General features: G+C 43.4%; 1 protein-coding gene and 1 long non-coding RNA gene across 16 annotated transcripts in view; one reads left to right on the plus strand and one right to left on the minus strand.

Moving 5' to 3' along the window:
- Positions 1-21,880, plus strand: part of PPP1R9A (protein phosphatase 1 regulatory subunit 9A) — a 240,395-nt gene that overhangs the window by 106,852 nt on the left and 111,663 nt on the right. The gene's annotated exons all lie outside the window — the stretch shown is intronic.
- LOC135981935 (uncharacterized) lies at positions 4,027-11,887 on the minus strand. Its single transcript, XR_010599141.1, has 3 exons — positions 11,775-11,887; positions 4,992-5,078; positions 4,027-4,157 (listed from the first exon to the last, which is right to left on the minus strand). It is a non-coding gene; the product is annotated as an uncharacterized LOC135981935 (long non-coding RNA).

Genomic DNA, 21,880 nt, shown 5'->3' on the forward strand with positions numbered 1-21,880 from the left:
TGTGTGCTGCCATAAAGTGCTATTTGTGTTTGGAGTTATTGTGGACGCTGGTTGTGTTCTAGTGTGGGTGGTTTTGAATAACTGGCAGTTGGCCAAGTAATCCACCATCTGTGCAGCCAACTCATACAACCAAGGGAAGTGTTAGTACCATTGTACAAAGACTGGTGTGACCTCATCTGGAATAGTGTGTGCAATTCTGGTCTGTCATCTTTAAGAAAGATAAATTCAAACTGGAACAGGTGCTGTGAAGGGCTACTAGGATGACCTGAGGAATGGAAAGCCTGCCTTCCTAACCAAAAGAAGGCCGAGGGGAGATACGATTGCTCTCTGTAAATGCATCAGAGGGATAAATAACAGGGAGGGAGAAAAGTTATTTAATTAAGCACAAATGTGGACACAAGAACAAATGGATATAAACTGGCCATCATCAAGTTTAGACTTGGAATTAGATAAAGGGTTCTAACCATCAGAGGAGTGAAATTTTGGAACAGCCTTCCAAGGGGAGCAGTGGGGGCAAAAAAAGTAACTGGCTTCAAGACTGAGCTTGATAAGTTTATGGAGGGGTGGTATGATGAGACTACTTACAATGGCGTGTAGCTGATCTGTGACTGCTAGCAGAAAATATCTTCAATGGCTGGTGATGGGACACTAGATGGGGAGGGCTTTGAGTTACTGTGGAGAATTCTTTCCCAGGTGTCTGGCTGATGGGTCTTACCCACATGCTCAGGGTCTAACTGATCACCATATTTCGGGTCAGGAAAGAATTTTCCCCTGGGTTCATATTGGCAGAGAGCCTGGGTTTTTTTTTTTTTTGCCTTCCTCTGCAGCATGGGGCATAGATCACTTGCAAGTTTAAACTAGAGTAATTGATGGATTCTCTGTAACTTGAAGTCTTAAACCATGATTTGAGGATTTCAGTAACTCAGAAAGAGGTTAGGGATCTGTTACAGGAATGGGTGGATGAAGTTCTGTGGCTTGCAATGTGCAGGAGGTCAGACTAGATGATCATGATGGTCCCTTCTGACCTGAAAGTCTGAGTCTAAACTGTTGCAAACACATTAGATGTAGAATAAGCATGGTGATTTGTTGTTACCTCTGACACCACAATGGTCTTGGACTCTTGGAATGGCACAGATACATGCCTTGCTATCGCACAGTTATAATTGATAAAGTTAAAATGGCTCAGAATTTAATAATTGGATGGTAACTGATCACAAATCCCATGATGATTCAGCCTGGTGAAATTCTGAACAAAAAGAGCTCTCAATCAAGCTTGTAGCTGTTTCAGTTGCTTCACAAACTGACTCAACAGATATTCTAGGTCTCGGTGACACAAAAATTTCCAATCCTGGAATTTTCTTATATAAATATTTTAATTTTTTTAGAAGTTTAAAATGTTTAATGTTCAACAAACATAATGATTTTTGAAACTTGGAATTAGTGGGCCTAGGTGGCATCCGTACTGACAGTCCATCACAACTCTATCATGTAAAGAATTCACTTTCTAAGAAGTGATCAACTAAGTTTTACGCCATTGAACATCACATGAAAAGGTGCTAAATACATATTTACCTATTTGATCACCATGTGGTATTATGAGATCAGTAATTATTTTAGTGAGTTATTCAAAATATATTTATATTATTGTGTATTTGTGTTTGAGAAAGAATAACAGCATTTGTAATGTCCTCAAATGCCTGTTTAACAATTAAAGCAATAACTTTACAACGGCAGTCTTTCCCTTCTAGGAGCATTGAGTTTAATTTTGGGAAAGGAAAGGTGTGTGGAGGGAACACTGTGTTCTTCTTCGAGAGATGTCCCTGTGGGTGCTCCACTCCACGTGTTGGTGGGTCCCTGCGCCTTCGCTCGGAAATTTTTACAGCAGTACTCGTACCAATCGCGCACGTGCAGAGCCTGCCCCCTCTCTCCCCCCCCCCCCCCGCTCTGAGTGTACCTTAATAGTACGCGTGCGTGACCAGTTATCTCAGTTCCTTCTCTACCATCCCTGGCCTGAGACGGAGCTCAGCAGACTCATTAGAGAATTTCTTCTCTCCCTTGTTCAACGTTTTTTCCCCTCTTAGTTTAGCTTACCAGTAATAGTTAGGTACCCTTTTTCCCTTCTCATCTCTTCAATTAAAAAAAACACAAAAACCTTTTTTGTTCCTGTCAGCGCAGCCGCTTCCGACATGCCTGGCTCTCCAGGTTTTAAGTGCTGCTCCAACTGTAATGATGCCATCCCTCTTTCAAATGGCCACTCTAAATGTATTAAATGTTTGGGGGAGTCTCACATCCCCCAAAAATGTGCACGCTGCAGCAAGTTGAAATCCAGGGCACGCAAAGACATGGAGCTGCGGTTAAAATTACTCCTGCTGCAAAAATCTCTCGGACCAGCCTCAGATCTGGGCTCTGACTCTGCTGTACACTGCAGGCCCTCCACTTCAAAGAGACAAAAGAAAACCTCAAAAAAAATCAGTCTCTCTCACCCACAAAGGCTATTCGCAGGGACAAGCCTTCTCCAGGTACTGTTCCCCTACCCGCGCTCCCGCAGCCGAGTATCTTTGATGCGCTGGGCTCCTCCGGCGCCGCGTGAAATCCGCCTGCGGCTGCGGCGGTCACAGTAACCTCCGGTGCCAAGGCTTCAGGCTTTCAGTTTCCTGCCTCTCAAACGGCACCATTCGGCACCGCAGTGGAAGCAGCGCCGACGTACACTAGGCTGCCTGACCCCCCGCAGGCTCCTCTCACTCTCCTGGCACCGTCAGCCTTTGAACTAGCCGGCAGTGACAGAACGCTCAGGACACTGGTGCAGAGGAATCCCTCCTCACAACAAATTCCTCTCGCTCAGCCGTCCGCTCACAGAGGCACTGCGGCACCGCAATTCACACACTCAAGGGACCTCCTGGTGTCCCCTATCTTGCAATCTCCCTACTTAACACCTACTTCTCTCCGGACATTCAGGCATGGTCCACACAACTTTCCTCCAGTGATGAGGAATCTGGGCTGCAGGGAGAATTTTCACCTTATCAGATCTCCCGTCCACAGACCCCAATCAATAGAGGTCATAGAAAAGGTGCCTCGTCCTACTCCGAGGGTCCCGTCCCATGGTGCGTGAACCCCTGGATGGCGCCACCCATGCCCTTCCCACCGCAGTGGCAGTATTGGGCTCCATGGACTCATTATACTCAGGACCACACTCATTATACCACTGCAGTTAGGGTGAGACTGGCTCGGTACTACCAGCTGACGATCTTGCCACTGACTCCAGACACCGGGCAGCCCTGTCACAACCTCAAGAGCAAGCACAGTCTGCCTCTAACCCGGTAGAACCAGTTGTTCTGCCTGATGAAGAATTGCTTCCTCCTCCCCGAATGTCTTCGGACGACTTCTCAGAATTTCAAGACCTGTTTAAAAGAATTGCCAATGAGGTACGAATTAACCTGGAGGAAGTCCCTGAACAGCAGCATGAGCTAACTGACATCCTGCAGCCCTCTTCTTCGTCTAGAATTGCATTACCTATCAACGCAGCCCTTTTAGAACCTGCCAAGGCCATTTGGCAAGCCCTGGTTGCAAGCCAGCCTACCTGTAAGAGAGCGGACCGAAAGTATTTTATTCCTTCCAAGGGCTTGGAATTCCTGTTTACTCACCCAGTGCCAAACTCGCTGGTAGTAGACGCTGTTAACCAAAAGAACAAACATCAGTTTCCCCGCTCCACTCCTTCCAACAAGGACAGTAAGCGATTAGATTTGCTCGGACATAAGGTGTACGCTTCTTCCACGTTGCAATTTCGCATTGCTAATTATACAGCTGTTCTAGCAAAGTACGACCCCAAAAATTACAATAAATTCATGGACTTTATTGATCACATTTCAGAAGAAAATAAACAACAATTTATCGCCATAGTTTCTGAGGGACAGATCATCTCCGCACTACTTTTCAAGCTGCCCTTGATGTGGCCAGTACTGCGGCACAGTCCACTGCCACAGCAGTCGTGATGCGCCGAGGGTCATGGCTCTTATCCTCTTCCTTTCCCCCGAAGGTCCAGAGTACCATTGAGGTTCTCCCCTTTGATGGTGCCAAACTATTCACCTCCACCACAAATGACGTATTCCACTCCATGAAGGACTCCAGGGCAACTCTCCGGTCTCTAGGAATTCAAACCCCTACGACCAGAAGGCAACAATATAGACCAGCTTTACCAGCGACCACACTACCCCATATACACCCAGCAATTCCATAGATCTCACGAGCAACAGCAAACAACAGTAACACCAGAAACCCATATACCAATGCCGCCATCCCAAACTCCTCGGCAGCCCCTCCGACCAATAAACAAATTTGAGGCCTTGTTTGAGGGTATAGAAAACAATATTTTCAATTCAGCGCTTACACTGCCTGCCCCTATTTTTGGTCACCGCCTACACCCATTCTCCCATCAATGGCAAAATTTTACCACCGACAAGTGGGCTTTAGAGGTTGTCACTGTCGGCTATTCTATCCCTTTCCTCTCCCCATCTCTCACCCACCCACCCTCTCCGTCCCTCTTCAGGGACCCCTCTCACAAGCAACTGCTCCTCCAAGAAGTACATCTCCTTCAACTGGGGGCTGTGGAAATTGTGCCCGAAAACCACAGAGGGAAAGGTTTTTATTCCCATTACTTCTTAACAGAAAAGAAAAACCGGGGGATGGCAACCGATCCTCGACCTCAGGCGGCTAAACAAATTTATCAAAAAGCAAAAGTTCAAAATGGTGACCCTCACCACCATAATCCCAGCGCTGGAGCAGGGTGATTGGTTTTCAGCCCTCAACCTACAGGACGCCTATTTTCATGTGACTGTACATCCGGCCCACAGACGTTTTCTTTGTTTTACCCTCGGTTTGACACATTTTCAATACAGGGTGTTGCCCTTCGGCCTATCTACCGCCCCCCCCCGAGTTTTCTCCAAACTCCTAGCTGTAGTTCCACCTCAGGAAATGGGGTTATAATATTTCCTTACCTCGACGATTGTCTCCTCAAAACCTCAACACTCGACGAAGCTCTTCGATCCACGCATCTTACTGTCGCTTGCTTCTTTTCTCTTGGCCTACAAATAAACAAAAACAAATCCACTCTATCTCCTACCCAACAACTGGAGTTCATAGGAGCATACCTCGATTCCCGAATGGGAATAGCGTCTCTTCCACTTGATCGTTTCAACACCATAAAGCTTCCAATTACAAAACTTTGCAACAGTCCCCAGATCACTGCATGAGACTGCCTGCAACTATTAGGCCACACGGCCTCATATACTTTCATGGTCAAAAATGCATGCCTATACATGAGGTGCTTCCAAGCTTGGTTGGCCACGGTTTACAGACCGAATGTACACACTCTAAACAAGCCTCTATCCATATCCTTCAGAGTCAGACTTCCTCCAATGGTGGACAGTTCCCTCCAACCTCTGCTCAGGAGTCCCTTTTCTCCAGGACTCCCCATCACTCATAATGGCTACCGATGCATCCCTCACGGGATGGGGAGCACACATGTCCCAGCACACAGCCCAGGGCTATGGTCTTCCACCGAAGCCTCCCTACACGTAAACGTCCTAGAACTGCGAGCTATATGCAATGCCTGCCGTCACTTCCTCCCATTCGTTCAGAACCAACATGTTCGGATAATGACTTACAACATCGCATGCATGTTCTATGTCAACAGGCAGGGAGGGGCTTGATCTCACTTGCTTTGCACAGAAGCCATGAAGCTCTGGAATTGATGCCTCGCGAACAACATCCGGATATCAGCCGCCTATCTTCCTGGGACCCTGAATACCAGCATGGACGAACTAAGCAGACGTTTTCCCTGGGATCACAAATGGGAGATAAACGACACGATCATACGCAGTATATTCTGCATTTAGGGCTGCCCAACCCTGGACCTCTTTGCGATTGCGAAGAACAAGAAATGTCCCGAATTTGCTCCAGAGCAGGATTGGGCAAACATTCCCTAGGAGATGCGTTCCTGATCTCATGGGCTCAACACTTAATCTATGCTTTTCCCCCAATACCAGTTCTCCACAGAGTTCTGACAAAGATATGAACAGATCATGCCACGGTAATTCTGATTGCCCCGTCGTGGCCCAGACAACCATGGTATCCATTCCTCACCAGAATGTCAATTCTTCCACCAGTTTCGTTGCCCGGTCGATTTCTTCACCCCAACCTGTCCTTGCTTCACCTCAAAACTTGGTTCCTACATGGTTCTCCTAAAACGAACTCGCATGCTCTCTGAGCAGGTTCAAAGAGTGCTCCTACATAGCAGAACACAATCTACTCGTGTCACCTACCTCAGAAAGTGGAAGCGATTCACACAATGGTGCTCAACTAAAAAACTTCCTCCTACTTCTGCACCTCTTCCGCCCATACTTGACTACCTATTAGACCTTAAGCAATCTGGCCTTTCTTTTAGCTCCATCAAAGTCCATTTAGCTGCTATTACAACTTTTCATGACAAGATCGATGATACCTCTGTTTTTGCGCATCCAATCACCTAGTGTTTTCGCAAAGGGCTCCAATCCTTATACCCAGACATTAAACCTCCTACCCCTCCGTGGGACCTTCACCTAGTATTATCCTGCTTAATTGAACAACCATTCGAGCCCCTAGCCACTTGCTCCCTCTTACATCTCTCTATGAAAACAGCATTCTTGGTGGCAATCACCTCCGCTAGATGTGCAGAGAAATAGCAGCTCTCATGGCGGACCCACCCTACACACGTTTTTTTAAGGACATGGTTACCCTCCGACTAGACCCCAAATTTCTTCCAAAGGTGCATTCGTCATTCCACATCAATGAGCCAATACACCTACCAACCTTCTTTCCTAAACCACATGCAAACTCTTTTGAATCCACAATGCATATGTTAGATGTACGCAGGGCTTTGTCCTTCTATTTGGATAGAACCACACCCTTTAGGAACTCCTTTAGACTCTTTGTCTCCATTGCGAAGCGCTCCAAAGGGATACCTATTTCTACCCGGAGACTTTCAAACTGGATTTCTGAGTGTATCTGACTGTGCTATCAGATGAAAGTTACGCCTCTAGCTGGCGTCAGAACTCACTCCACTAGATCTGTGGCTACCTCCGTGGCTTTTACTCAAAGTTCCTCTGGCTGACATCTGTAAAGCGGCCACTTGGACTTCTGAACACACATTTTTTAAACGTTATGCCCTTACTCAAGGCCCTCTCTCTGATACACGGTTAGGCAGAGCTGTTTTATCTACCTTATTCTTATCAAATCCGAAGTCCCTACCTCCTTGAGATACACTGCTTTTCAGTCACCTGGAGTGGAGCACCCACAGGGACATCTCTCTCTCGAAGAGGAGGTTACTTACCTGTGCTGTAACTGATGTTCTTCGAGATGAGTGTCCCTGTGGGTGCTCCACTACCCACCCTCCTCCCCTCTACTTTGGAGTTGGGGTAGCCTCCGTTGTAGAGAAGGAACTGAGGAGACCGGTCACGCATGCGTACTATTAAGGTACACTCAGAGCGGAGTGCGGGGGGTGGAGGGGCAGGTTCTGCACGTGCGTGACTGGTACAAGTACTGCTGTAAAAATCTCCAAGTGAAGGCGCAGGGATGCACCAACACGTGGAGTGGAGCACCCACAGGGACACTCATCTCAAAGAACCTCAACCACTGCATAGGGTGAGTAACCTCCTCTTCTGACCCATTTTGACCCTTCATGGATAGAAAGAAGAAATATTAAGTAGTTTAGCCCCCAAAATGAATTTATTTTAATGTTGCTATAATCTGATGGTAGAATAGCTATAAATACCTTTTTAAAAAAAATCAATCTAGCATTATCAATAGCGAAGTTTTTAAAAACCCACCATTTTGGTGATACCTGCAAAAATCATTTTGCATTTTGTGATCCCTCCACTGTTTTTTTCCAGCAGAAGCAAACTATTCCAAGATCAGTGCTGATATAATCCATGATGTTAATGCATAATAAAACAGAACAAACTTTTATTCATTGCAGCTCAATTTGAAACAGAGGAACATTAAACAAGTAATAAAGTTGTATGCCTCCTAATTTCATTCTTTGGAAAAAATGGAGAATATAAAAGTAATTGATTGTGTTATTTAAATTAGAAATTGATGTTCACATCTAAGATTCTGTGTTTCTCATTCAACTGAATGTGATTAGATTGTAATGTCTGGTTGTTCTGGCGCTGAAGCTTTTCTTCGTGAGTCAGACAGACAAAATTATTGTTGTAAACTTGAGTGAAACTGAGGCTTCTAACTTTTCAAATCTGGGCTTTCAGATAGTGTCATCCGCTTGACTGTTTAATCATTCATAACAATGCCTTCAATAGGGATTTGTTTCCAAGTTATTAATTGTCTTTTAACATAATGGATTACTTGTTTTTTGTTACATGCCTATAACAGAGTGTGAAATTTAAACATTTTGAAAGCAGCATGTGATTTGCATATTGTGTGATTGTCACAATATTTTTAGTTAAGAGAATTTATTTGATAATAGGATCAAATTAAAAATGGAACAGTATTTCTCTGAATGTTTGCCGAGGTTAAGTTTGTTTTATATTTATAATTGTTCAGAAGTACAAAATTACTGTGTTTGATTTCCATAAGCATTGGAAGGCACAGACCAGTGATTAGGGGCAATGCAGAGTTGCACTTCCCCAGGGAGCACTAAGAGGCTGATTCCTTGATATGCAAGGGAAGTGTATTTGCTAATATTCTCCTTTATGGAATGCTGCCATCCTACTTCACTCTATGCACACAAGCCCCTGTGGGAAGCCATGTCTCCCTGGATGAGTAAAGCGAGAAGTCCTTGGGCTTCCTTGAGCATATGGACTGCAACTGTATCTGGCCTTTATGTAAGCTACATAAGGTTGTTGGGAAGATTCCTTACACCCTTCCTCCTTGCTGTGCACCTGGGAATAGAATCTAGTCCTTGATAAGAGTGTAAAGGCAGTCTAGGATAATTGATCACACAGTGTTTACTATTTAATTTATTTTGGAAATAACATTTAAATATGTTACCTGTACATTTTGTGTATATATGTGGCATAGCATGGAAAATATTGTGCAATATCTGTAAGGCTAAATTCTAATCTTAGTTTACATTAGCTTTTCTGCCTACCCAACTAATTTAGCTGAACTTTTTTGTCACTGTTCACCTTTCTAGTATCTCTTGAGACACATTTTAAGTCTGCTTGAATTAAGGGCGGCAAAGGGCTTTTGAAATTGTGTTTTTGCTTTTAGAGGAAGAAGCTTCACTTAGCTCTATAGTAAATGTTGCTACTACAGACTCTCTGGCCAAAATTAGCTTTTGCAGTTATGCGGATATGAAGGGGTGATTCCAGTTTCACTGTTACTCAGTCACCCAAATGCTCCATTGGCAGAGGTACAGACTTGTGCTTGATTATAATCTATGGCAATAAGAGAATAATGTTGCGGGGCAGTCTGAGCATAAGGGGGAAATGGGTGAGATTGGAGCTTTTCCATTGTCCAGCTGTTGGAGGGGGCCCCTTCTCACTTGAAGACCTCGAACGGTAGCCCTCCTCCCCTCCCCCCCAAAATCCACCATTAGATCTGTACTGTAAGAACTACCATGGGCATATTAATAATTCCAGCTGTGGACTCCATAGGAGCACTGTTGGTAGAGGTTGCAGTGAAGATGTACTAAATCAAGCATCCTCTGGCTGCCTTTGCTACATGCCCTCCATAGCCAACTCCACCCATTCTTTCAATTGCTTGAGCTCCACAATGGAAGGTCTGTCCGCTGCTGGGTGTCCTTAGTGAAGGTTTATATTGGCAGAAGCCGACATAAATCAGGAATTAATCTAGCCCTTGGACAGCAAATATGGCTACAAAAATAATATGCATTTGGATAAGTACTAATCTTGAGCATGATTAATACCACTTTTTGTATTCCTAAGTGCATGGTGTGCAAGCATGATAATAATACCTGTTTTTTTGCATCTGGTTTTGAAAATGTAACTCTTAAAGTCTGTTGGGTGGGTGAAAGAAACAAAGGTCCTTTCCAAAATAAAGAGAGAGAAAATTCAGGCTTGTGCATAAATCCCTTTGCTGTTAGGTAGTCCTTGAAGTGAAAACAGTTTGTTTAGGGGATAAGGGCATAACAACTCTGCCTACATTTTTATTGTGCCTTTGATGATGAGTTATGTTAAGGGGTTTAACAGTAATCAAATTAAAATTAAACCATGAAAAATAGTAGAGGTGCTCCATTTTGAAAGCTAGAATATGAAACCGATTTTGACAGCTGCCCTTTAAAAAAGGTGGACAGGCTTGCAAGCTAAATAGAGGTAAAGTAAGGTTACCCTTAAGGCAGTTTTTATGAGGCCTCCACAATCCGATAAAGCAGAATAACATTTAGGACTTGATTTAGCAAAATGTTTTGTACCTTTCATGCTAAATAGGAACAACAGGGCATATACAAATTGATTTTAAGTTTCAAAATATTGGCAGTGTCATTGTTATAAAATTACCAAATCCTTATAAACTCATATGTATCATTGGGATATGTATCATATCCCAAAACAAAATTGTACTGTTGATATATGCCATAGCAGGCTAAATATTATATGATAAAATTGGGTACAATTAGTTTGTAGTCCACAGACTGTACAGTATAGGGTTCTGATTTTAAATACCTACGTATGTTTAACTGCTCCTGTTTCCCCCAATCCTTTGTATGCTGCTTGTCTTTTTAGATTGTAAGATGCTTGGGTGATTGTCCCTTACTATGTGTTTGTACAGTGCCCAGAGCAGTGGGGACCCTAATCGTGTTTGGGCCTTTGGGTGCTAATGAAATAAAAGAGCGAGATTGTCTCTTGTCCTGTGTGCTTGAGAATATGAGAGCAGAAGGCGACCCCAACCCCCTTTACTCTTTTGTGCAGTCACTATGTTCCCAGTTGGTCCCAGCACAATGGGGCAGAGTAGCCTTACTGGGGCTGCTGTGTCCTCTTCCAGGAAGTGACTGAACCTTCAACCACGCCCCCTAGTATGTTAGCCAGCACAACTGCCTTTGGTTGGGGACATAATCCGCTGCTCAGGTTAATCAGTAGAATCTTAGTTCCTCTGTAGAGTACCAGGAAGGAATTATGACTCTGAGTCACAGTTTCTTCCCTGATGTGCTCCTGGGGCAGCATAGCTACAAATTAACCCCTACCTAGATTAGACTGCTAAAGGTATAGTAATAATAGCAACCCTCAACCCCTGCCACCTTCACCAAGCCTAAATATCAAAGGCCTGTGCAAATCTTAAATATTGTTTTGGAATATGTGCCAGGGATGTTGTTTGCTGATGATAGATATACAACAGTGATCAGTAAAATTCTTCTTTGCATTTCCCGCTTTTTGCCAAGGAATTCAATAAAAGGTAAGAACTTGGATCAGTAAAATGAACTAACTTTCCATAGGCCCTTATTCTCCAATCAGATCTATGTGGACAGCAGACCCGTATGCCCTTTAACAGTGGTTTTCAAACTTTTTTTCTGGGGATCCAGTTGAAGAAAATTGTTGATGCCCGCAACCCAACAGAGCTTGGAATGAGGGGTTCAGGGTGTGGGAGGGGCTCTGGGCTGGGGCAGGGGACTGGGATGTGGGAGCGGGTCAGGGCTCTGGGCTGGGGGTGCAGGCTCTGGGGTGGGGATGGGGATGAGAGGTTTGTGGTGCATGAAGGGGTTCCAGATTTGGGGGGGGGCGGCTCAGGGCTGGGGCAGGGGATTGGGATGCGGGGCTGGGGCGCAAATTTACCACAGGAGGCTCCCGGTCAGCAGCACAGCGGGGTAGAGAGGCAGTCTTCCCGCCTGTCCTGGCACCACGGACTATGCTGTGCCCCAGAAGCGGCCAGCAGTGGGTTCCGCTCCTAGCAAGCAGCTCCACGTGACTTTTGCCCGGAGGCATCTCCTCTCCCCCCCGAAGTTCCCATTGGCCGGTTGCTGGCCAGTGGGATTGTGGAGCCAGTGCTCAGGGCAGGGGCAGTGCGCGGAGCCCCTTGGCCCCACTGCCTGGAAGCCAGATCCGCTGCTGGCCACTTCTGGGGCACAACGTGGTGTCGGAAAAGGTAGGCACTAGCCTACCTTAGCTGGGCAGCACCGTCGACGAGATTTTTAACATCCTGGTCGGCGGTGTTGACCAGAGCAAGGCAACCCAGCGCCTTACATGCCGTGACCCATAGTAGGTCATGACCCACAGTTTGAAAATCACTGCCCTTGAAGACCCTGCAAACATTTATGCACATGAATTCCTTTTTACATCTGACTAACCCCATGATCTCGCATCATACACACTGCAGGAAATGTTTACATTTAAACAAACACTTTTCATTTACATTTACTTTTTAGATTTCTGAAAACATTTCTCTTCATAAATTGTGTACATCTTTTCTTTAGTATGTAAATATTGGGCTGAAGTTGCTGCCAATAACCTTTAAATACCACATCTATTCTTAATTAAGGGAATTTACATATGTAATTCCAATCAGCATTAATGAGAATTACCCATGAACATTCCCCTTGTGTATCACTGGAATAGAACAGACTTTTTGTTTTAGCCAGGTTTCATACTGATTTACAAATATTCTATTTATAAGTAAAAAGTCCTTTCTTTCTTTTGTTCTAGTGTTATTAAAGTCTGAGAGTCTTTAACAGATAACTTGCAGGTTAAAGTTTTACCATGCTGGCAGACTTTTTTGACCTCACCCACAAATCTTCATTTTCCCACAGTGAATTTCTCGTCCTCCATCCAGAACAATGGATTAATTAATTCAGAATTAGTTTACGTATTTGCATATAGCAGCATGAGTTACAAATGCTATGTACCAATCATTTTTCTCACATGTAATCCAATAGTAGCTGGTAGCTTTAATTTTCTCTTGAGTTAATAATTCATTTGGTTAGTAAAGTTAAAGGAGACTTGTAAGGGTTTATTTTAAATGGCTGTGTGCCTTTAGTTTTAATATCTTACGTTGTGTAAAAAAGGCTTGAATTTTTTTTCAAAGTTTTTTTTTTTCTGCTTACAGTTAGATTTAAAAGTATCGGCCTTTTAGCCTTGACAGGATGCCTTGAAACCACAACCAAAACACAGTAACATAACAGGTATCTGTTCTTAAAGAAAAATTATTGTAGCATGTTTGTTTTTAAGACAGTTTTCTGACTCAGAAATTTTAAGAAATAGTAGCGATAGCCAAATAAATTAAATTGGCGGTAGCAAAAGTTTGTCAAAAATTGATTGGTGGCTTCCTCTGTGTGGTTACCGTACCAGTGACTAACCCTTAGCGGGGAGGGCAGAATGGTTTGTCTCAACACCATAGAACAAATGGAAGCAGCAGCAAATGACAGAGAGAAATGGAACAAAAGAGACATTGGCATGGGAAAGATGAGTTTTTTAAAAAAAAGTCAGTTCATTTTTCTCTTTCTTGCTCGCTCTTTTGTTAATTATAATTCTTTTTCTATTACTACTGTGACAATAAACACTAGTTTACATCATAAATATTCAAATATAAAATTGGTGAGGGAAGTCTCTATAAGTATATTCTTGTTACTGAATGTTTTGGATTAGAGTAACTATTGAAACCATACTAAGCCTATTGAAAATCTCACTACGTTGGGTTTATAACATGTCATACACAGATTGTCCCTTTTAATGTGTTACCTGGAATGTGTCAGTTTCTGTTCTACATTTAATAAAAATGTGCAGCTGTTTGCAACCAGAATTCTGTACAACAGCATTATATACTCCATTGTACATGGTCATCTACTTCAGCTAGTGAAACAACTAAAGCATACTTTGCTAAAAGTTCAGAATTTCCACACTAACCAGCCTGGTGTTGAGAGGTCTTTTTGTAGTCCAACAAGTGCAGATTTTTGTAAATGTCAAATAAAGCTTTCTTTCCTCAGTCTTCTATACCAGTCTAGACTCTAGACAACTGGGCTGAAGTTCCTACCAACCAGCAGATGGCGACATCTTTGCAGGCTGGCTCCACAGCTGTGCTCTCCAGGCACTCAGCCCAGCCGTGCCGCTAGCAGCAGCACAGAAGTGAGGGTGGCAATTCACCATGCCATGCCACCTTTACAGTAAATGTTTTGACTTATTTTGCTAATTTAAAATGCTCTTGTTAGACATTTGCCAGTGTTGAAATGAAAAGTAGTATGTCGATTTGAATCATATTGTGGTCATAGAACAAATCCTAAATCTTATTCTTTTGTAGATATATAGGTAGTATATATAGCGTATGGATGCGGCTCACATAACACATAGCTGCATATGCAGTCCACAATGATAGATCGGTTGAGAACCACTGAGATTTTAATACATCATTTCAGGTATGTGTAGGGCAGTGGTTTTCAAACTTTTTTTCTGGGGACCCAATTGAAGAAAATTGTTGATGCCTGCGACCCAACAGAGCTGGGAATGAGGGGTTTGGGGTGTGGGAGGGGCTCATGGCTGGGGCAAAGGTTTGGGGTGTGGGGGTGAGGGCTGCGGGGTGGAACTGGGAATGAGGGGTTCAAGGTGTGGGAGGGGGCTCTGGGCTGGGGAATGGGGTTGGAGTGTGGGAGGGGGTCATGGCTCTGGGCTGGGAGTGCAGGCTCTGGGGTGGGGCCAGGGATGAGGGGGTTGGCGTGCAGGAAGGGGTTCCAGGTTTGTTGGGGGCTCAGGGCTGGGGCAGGGGATTGGGTCGGGGGGTTAGGGTGCGGACGTAACTCCGGTGGCTCCCAGTCAGCGGTGCAGCCGGGGTGCAGAGGCAGGCTTCCCACCTGTCCTGGCATCGCGGACTGCGCTGCGCCCCAGAAGCGGCTGCAGTAGGTCTGGCTCCTAGGTGTAGGCATGCAAGCAGCTCCGCGTGACTCTTGCCCGCAGGCACCCTCCCCCAGTTCCCATTGGCCATTGGAGTGCGGAGCCAGTGCTCGGGGCTGGGGCAGCACATGGAGCTCTGTGGCTCCCCCACCCCCGCCTAGGAGCTGGACCCACTGCTGGCCGCTTCCAGGGCGCAGCGCAGTGTCAGAAAACTTAGGCACTAGCCTGCCTTAGCTGGGCAGCACCGACAACGGGACTTTTAATGTCCTGGTCGGCAGTGCTGACCAGAGTAAGGCGATCCAGTGCCTTACATGCCGTGACCCAGTAGTGGGTCGCAACCCATGGTTTGAAAAACACTGGTGTAGGGGACCATCTCTGTTATATGTGTGGAAAGTACCAAATATACATTGCAAAATACCCACAAATATTACTTGAAATGGAAGGCTGTGCTCTTGCCATTTTAAAGTTCAGATGCTTACTTAACTGCTATGTTTTCTTTCTTTCCTCATATTTTTTCTTCTGCTCTCTCTCTCACCTTCATTGTAGTAGGTAGGTTGCTGAGAAAATGTTTCATTGGGCTCTGAGAACAGTTAAATGAGAGCTCATTTTGATTTCTTCTGGCAGGGTATTTCAGAGTCTGGGGCACCCAACTCTGAGAATGCTTTACCTCTTGCTCTTCAAAGTTTCACCTTCAGCCTAGAAGTGTTGATGTGTCGGGAACACATTTTTCTTTGTGGACCATGGATGTAAACAAAAGGTGGATAAAACAACATGTGTATTGAATTGGAATTGTGTAGAGACTGCATGCTATCAAAAACTTATATAGCTTCTACATTCACATCACTGTATAAGGAGATCAGTAGCAGGTCATAAAATAAGATCTGTTGGTGGGCCCAATCCTGTTTCCACTGGAGTCAGCAGGGGGTTTGCTGTTGATTTCAGTGGGAGTAGTATCAGGCCTTATGTGTGTGCTCTCAAAGAAAACAAAGTTGCAAAATATGGAAAGATACTGTTGACTCTAGGCATATGAAATTTATTTTCCTGAATCCCCACCCAGCTGCATTATCATTATAATTTAAAACCGTATCAGTCATTACTATTTTTTAAATACTGGTTTAGCCAGATCATATTTTTCTTTGTCTGTTCATACAGCTACAATGTACACACACATCTGAAACCTTCTGTTTAGCTAGCTGGTCAAAACAATTTTTTGAATTATATTTACAGCTGGTGTTTCAGAACCAGTTATGCAGCCCACCCAGATAAAACCCCGCTTTTGGCTTGTTTTGCAATCTCTGTTGCCCTGCATACCATATTAGGAGGCAGCAGAAGGCTAAATTTCTCTGGAAATGGAAAGCTGTGTGATTTTTGAAGCATTGCTGTGATTAACTGTAATGTAATACACTGGTATAAAGCTTAACAGATAAACATTCTTTTGCTTACTCTAGATAGCTTTACATCTTACTAGGATGCAATTCATTGTGCTAAAAAGAAAAGAGTGAGAATGTGAAATCATCATTAGAAAAAGTGCAGTCAGCCAAAATGAATTCTGCCTGCAGGTGCAATTAAGGGAAAGTTAAATCTACACGGTGCAGTAAGTGCGTAGTGATCTGGCACTGGGAATGCTACATTACATTTTACATTTGAAAGATGTTTACAAAATACAACAGATCTTTCACGGTGTTACAAAAGCTTTTCCTTTTAATCCTCTTAGCATTTGTCTGTTCATTTTCATTTACAAATGAGGATACTAACATGCTAAATGGCTGATTGTTGTTGAAAGTGTAACACAACAGTTTTACTAAATTAACTGGCCTTTTTTACATCAATACTTGCTAACACTAATGTGAACATAGCTATAAGGTTTCAAAGATTTTCATTACCTTTTAACCATAAACATATTAGTCAGAGTACAAAAGTATGCATTTGTTTGTGAGACCAGGTGATAAACCGTTTATAATATGTGCCAAATATAGCTAAAGGGTGACATTCACCCCATGCAGAAGGCCAGCCCAATGACTGACCCACATTTAAGTCCCATTTAAGCCCCATCTTGATGGTTTCATTAAGTCTTAAGTGATACATAGCCCACATCCTGGTCTTCTGCATGAGAAAGAATTTCACTCAGCATGAGTACTTTCATAATAAAACATAACATATGATCATTTTCACATATTTCAAAGGAATAGTCTTTGTGGATCATTAAAATGTTCTTGTGTTAACCTAGCCTTAATTACCAACAGTGCTCAATAAATAAGCTGTGGTTGGAAAAAAAAAACAAAACTTTTTTTCTTTTAAAATTTGTAGTTAAATTTGGGGGTGAGGGATAGCTCAGTGGTTTGAGCATTGGCCTGCTAAATCCAGAGTTATGAGTCCTTTTTTCAAAGGGACACTATTAAGAGCCCAAAAGCAAGCTATTTCGCTGGGTAGGAAAGATAGGAAATGTGGCAAAAGACCTCCTTTGCTTAACCACGAGATCTTGCATGATCTAAAAAATAAAAAGGAGTCATATAAAAAATGGAAACTAGGACAGATTACAAAGGATGAATATAGGTAAACAACACAGGAATGCATGCAGGGACAAGATTAGAAAGGCAAAGGCACAAAATGAGCTCAAACTGGACAGGGAAGGCCCACTGCTCAGTGAGGAGGGAAATACAGTAACAGGAAACTTGGAAATGGCAGAGATGCTTAATGACGTCTTTGTTTCGGTCTTCACTGAGAAGTGAATGCTAATGGGAAGGGGGTAGGTTTAGAAGATTAAAAAAAGAACAAGTTAAAAATCACTTAGAAAAGTTAGATGCCTGCAAGTCACCAGGGCCTGATGAAATGCATCCTAGAATACTCAAGGAGCTAATAGAGGAGGTATCTGAGCCTCTAGCTATCATCTTTGGAAAATCATGGGAGACAGGAGAGATTCCAGAAGACTGGAAAAGGGCAAATATAGTGCCCATCTATAAAAAGGGAAATAAAAACGACCCAGGAAACTACAGACCAGTTAGTTTAACTTCTGTGCCAGGGAAGATAATGGAGCAAATAATTAAGGAAATCATCTGCAAACACTTGGAAGGTGGGAAGGTGATAGGGAATAGCCAGCATGGATTTGTAAAGAACAAATCATGTCAGACCAATCTGATAGCTTTCTTTGATAGGATAATGAGTCTTGTGGATAAGGGAGAAGCGGTGGATGTGGTATACCTAGACTTTAGTAAGGCATTTGATACGGTCTCGCATTATATTCTTATCGATAAACTAGGCAAATACAACTTAGATGGGGCTACTATAAGGTGGGTGCATAACTGGCTGGATAACTGTACTCAGAGAGTAGTTATTAATGGTTCCCAATCCTGCTGGAAAGGTATAACAAGTGGGATTCCGCAGGGGTCTATTTTGGGACCAGCTCTGTTCAATATCTTCATCAACTACTTAAATATTGGCATAGAAAGTACGCTTATTAAGTTTGCAGATGATACCAAACTGGGAGGGATTGCAACTGCTTTGGAGGACAGGGTCATAATTCAAAATGATCTGGACAAATTGGAGAAATGGTCTGAGCTAAACAGGATGAAATTTAACAAAGACAAATGCAAAGTGCTGCACTTAGGAAGGAACAATCAGTTTCACACATACAGAATGGGAAGAGACTGTCTAGGAAGGAGTACAGCAGAAAGGGATCTAGGGGTTATAGTGGACCACAAGCTAAATATGAGTCAACAGTGTGATGCTGTTGCAAAAAAATTAAACATGATTCTGGGATGCATTAACAGGTATGTTGTGAGCAAGACACGAGAAGTCATTCTTCCACTCTACTCTGCGCTGATTAGGCCTCAACTGGAGTATTGTGTCCAGTTCTGGGCACCGCATTTCAAGAAAGATTTGGAGAAATTGGAGAGGGTCCAGAGAAGAGCAACAAGAATGATTAAAGGTCTTGAGAACATGACCTATGAAGGAAGGCTGAAATAATTGGGTTTGTTTAGTTTGGAAAAGAGAAGACTGAGAGGGGACACGATAGCAGTTTTCAGGTATCTAAAAGGGTGTCATAAGGAGGAGGGAGAAAACTTGTTCACCTTAGCCTCTAAGGATAGAACAAGAAGCAATGGGCTTAAACTGCAGCAACGGAGGTCTAGGTTGGACATTAGGAAAAAGTTCCTAACTGTCAGGGTGGTAAAACACTGGGTTAAACTGCCTAGGGAGGTTGTGGAATCTCCATCTCTGGAGATATTTAACAGTAGGTTAGATAAATGTCTATCAGGGATGGTCTAGACAGTATTGGGTCCTGCCATGAGGGCAGGGGACTGGACTCGATGACCTCTTGAGGTCCCTTCCAGTCCTAGAATCTATGAAGAATCTAATCATTGAGGGGGCCATTTAGGGATCTGGGGCAAAAATTGGGGATTGGTCCCGCTTTGAGCAGGGGGTTGGACTAGATGACCTCTTGCGGTCCCTTCCAACCCTGATATTCTGTGATTCTATGATACTACTTTAAAGTATTTTAAAGTGTAATCAGTGGTTATAGAAGATATGAATTTGACAACTTTAAAGAATCAGAAATCCTCCTTTTATTCATAGGTTATGTACATCACAGGGTATGGCAGTGCAAGTATCTTTACTTGATGTGTCTCAGTCCTGATATGAAGAGATCAGTACTTCTTGTGGTGGGAGAGTGACCGGATCGCACCTTAAACTGGGGAAAGAGGCAAGATTGTCTGGCTTGCCAGGGAAGGAGTTTATCGCTTTAAGGGTGGAGTATGTGGGGGGGTGAGAGAAAGGTGCATACACTGCTGCAAACCCATCCTGCAAGGCCTGAAAGGGCGGGAGAGTTGAAAAAGGGCAAGCTGGAAGGAGAAGTTACTTTTCCCTGGACCATGTGGAGCAGCATGCAGCCTCCCACGCATTGGAAGTGGCAAAATACCAGGTTTGATTGGGACCCGCTGTGGTCATCATGCTAGCCGCTCCTTTCTCAGGGGATTAGGCAAGAATTTTTCCTTCACCCCAGATAGGCAAAGGTGGAGTGGGTTTTTTTTCACCTTCCCCACAGGGAGTTTAGGGGGAGCTTTATTATGGTGAGTAGGGATGGGAGTTAGGCTATGATGTCGTAACTCATTACATAAGTCTGGGGCAGATGTCCAGTGCAGGTACTCCATAGGCAAGGGATAGTGACTGGATAAATGGCTTGGTAAAGGACTTAAAAGAGGTGTTTGCTAAAGGAGGGAATGGGGGTGACTCAGGGCTACTATGATTGGCATGGCAGGGAGCCACACACCCCCTTCCTTTATAGCCTACCTTAACCCTCATTCAAGGTGGGGATGGTAAATTCCCAGCTGCGGGTTGGCTGGGGACCAGGATAGAAAAAAAGGGGGGTGGGCGGGAGTGTGTGTGTGTAAACCTTGGGTAGATACTGAAATGATCGTGGAGTTGCCTGCACTCTACACTGTTCACTACTGGGTAGTCTCAGATATCTAATAGAAAAGTTGCCATCTGATTAAACCATATCCAGGGTCTCCTGTCCTTTTTCTGGGAATAGTCGAACAATAGATCATTTTCTTTGGCCTGTTTAATCTTTGCCCTGTTGGTAAAGACTTCCAACAGGGGTGCTAATTATTGCCAAATGTGAAATTCAAATGATTGACACCATTGAATGTTAGAGAAGTCTAAGAACAGCTCACAAAATGATAATGACATTCTGTCACTAACAACCTGGGCAAGATTTGAACCAGCAATGTAGATTTGAAAAGCTCAATCTCCTAAACTATTCAGTTCCCAAATCAAACTGTTTCCAGTTCACTAAAATACTGCCTATCATCGTCTTTAGAGTTTTGGTAAAGGCTTAGTTGGCATTTTCAATAGTGTTAATGTTTGTCCAACTTACAGAATATACTGTAAATGTGTTTTAAGAAGCATTTAAAAAAAGAGATCTGGATGGATAACTTCTAACAGTTCAACTGATTTTGCCATTTTCTAGTGAATTGTCCGTGATAAAGTTTTCTTAAATGGTTTTGTTCAAAATTATTTGCTCAATAATTCTTGGTTTATAAATACTTCACAAGCAATTCATTGTATTCAGTATATAAAATTCAAGTTGTTTTGATTTATTTTTGATTGAACACATAGGTGTGTGCCTCAGTGGGTCACAGCCAAGAATATCAGATTCACCTCAAACTGGTGGTAATTCTGTCATTAGATTATACCAAGCCAGTAACAAAAGTAAACTTCTGTCACACCAGACTGGTTAACAAGAAGTCAAAAATGCAGTCTCCTTAGCCATCCCTGCCCTCATCTCACCACCCAGACACTAGACTTTATGATAAGTGGTTATTGAAAACCAGTTTAATCTAGGGATGTAAATAACATGTAAAGACAATAACCGTGTAACCGATTAAAATTATATCGGTTACATGGTTAAATGTTAAACTGAGGAACTACGAGTGCGGGGGGGCGCGCGGCGGCAGCCGGGACACTGAGCGTACCGGGATGCCGCACGTGGGTGGCAGCAGAGCCTTAGCTCCGGGGCTGGCAGCAGGGACCCCGTGCGGAGTTTAATTGTTAACAGAAACCGATAAGCCTCAAGCTTTTCAGTTAACCAGTTAAACTTATACATCCCTAATTTCATCAAACAATGGGTTTTTCTGATCTCAAGAGATCAGCCACATAGCCAAGTCAATATATATAACTCAGATCTTATCCAATAATCACACTGCTGCCTGTTCTTTAGTAACTAAATTTTAAAGGTTTATTTATGAGAGGAAAGAAGAAGAGAGTTAAAATAGTTCATAGATCCTATACATCCTATACAGTAATTGCAATGTTCTTATATCAGGTTTGTCGCAATGATGTTATAGACTGCTGGCTTGTAAAGTCTCTGGTAACTTCCAAAAGTTTGGAAGGTCCTCAGTCCATAGTTCAAATATTTTCCTTTTAATTGTAAGGCCACAGTCCAGAGAATCAGAGCAGGAAAGAGGCAACATGAAGATGAATCAAGGGTCTTTTATACCCTCTGCCATGTGCTTGGAATTTTACTGTCACAAACCAAAGCTCACAGCACAGTTTGTGAAAAATTGCTTGCA

Source organism: Chrysemys picta, chromosome 2, assembly GCF_011386835.1.
Source record: "Chrysemys picta bellii isolate R12L10 chromosome 2, ASM1138683v2, whole genome shotgun sequence".
NCBI lineage: Eukaryota > Metazoa > Chordata > Testudines > Emydidae > Chrysemys > Chrysemys picta.